The sequence below is a fragment of the Myotis davidii genome, unplaced genomic scaffold, assembly GCF_000327345.1.
Source record: "Myotis davidii unplaced genomic scaffold, ASM32734v1 scaffold1365, whole genome shotgun sequence".
Lineage (NCBI taxonomy): Eukaryota > Metazoa > Chordata > Mammalia > Chiroptera > Vespertilionidae > Myotis > Myotis davidii.
In genome coordinates this window covers 164,298-165,521 of record NW_006296053.1, presented here as the reverse complement: position 1 = coordinate 165,521, position 1,224 = coordinate 164,298, and positions in this window count along the sequence as shown.

The window sequence follows — 1,224 nt, the reverse complement described above, 5'->3', positions numbered from 1 at the left end:
TTTTGTGTGTGGTTGTTTTCTTTCTGAGCTTTTGATGTCTTCTTTTTACCCCAGTCCCTTTAGCATTTCTGGCATTGCTGACTTGGTGGTGATAAACTCCCTTAGCCTTCTTTTGTCTGTGAAGCTTCTTATTTCCCTTTCAATTTTGAATGATAGCCTTGCTGGATAGAGTATTCTTGGATTCAGTCCTTTTCTTTGCATCATTTTGTAAATTTCCATCTATTCTTTTCTGGCCAGATGTGTTTCTGTTGAGAAATCATTTGAAAATCTAATGTGAGATCCCTTTCTGTCTCTCTCTTGCAGCCTGTAAGATTCTCTCTTTGTCCTGAACATTTGCCGTGGTAATTATGATGTGTCTTGGTGTGGGTCTTTTCTGGTTCACCTTGTTTGGTACTCTCTGAGTTTGTGTGACTATTTTCTTCCCCACTTCAGGAAAGTTTTCTGATATTATTTCTTCAAATAGGTTTTGTAACCCTTGTTCCTCTTTCTGTTGTTCTGGCACCCCTAAAATTCGTATGTTGATTCCTTTCATATTGCCCCAAAGCTCCCTTAGGTTCTCCTCCTGTCTTTTAATTTTTTTCTCCAATTGCAGTACAGTTTGGGTGTGTTTTTCTTCCTTGTCTTCTAATTCACTAATTTAGTCCTCCGTTTCTCCTAGTCTACTGTTGAAACTTTCAATGGTGTTTTTTATTGCAGCTATATCGCTCTTCATTTCTTCTTGGGTCTTACATAAGTTATTGATTTTTTCATCTGTTTCTTCTTGCTTCTTGCATAAGTTGTCGATTTTTTCCTCCATCCGGTTTAGGTACTCTAGGACCCTTATTCTTAATTCTTTTTCTGTCATGTTGAATGCCTCTCTATCACTTAGCTGCTTTTCTGGCGAGTCCTCCTTTTCTTTCCTTTGGGGGTTTCTTTGTATACCCATGTTTGATCTCACTGACATATCTAGATATTGAGTTGTTCAGTGGCTGCTCCCTTGGTAGCTGTGGCTCCTTGGGCTGTGGTTGCTCCTCGGGTGGTTGCGGTAGCAGCTGCTCCTCAGTTGGTGGCAGCTCCTCTGGTGGGTGGTGTTCACAGCTGTGGTGGCTCTTCTGGCTGGTTGGGGGAGGCTTCACATACAGCTGCTGTTCCTCAGACAGAGGGTGTGGTGATCAGGAGGCTGCTGTGTCTTGGATCTGCTGCATTGATTTATAGGCACGGAATACAACACAACAAGGCACAACT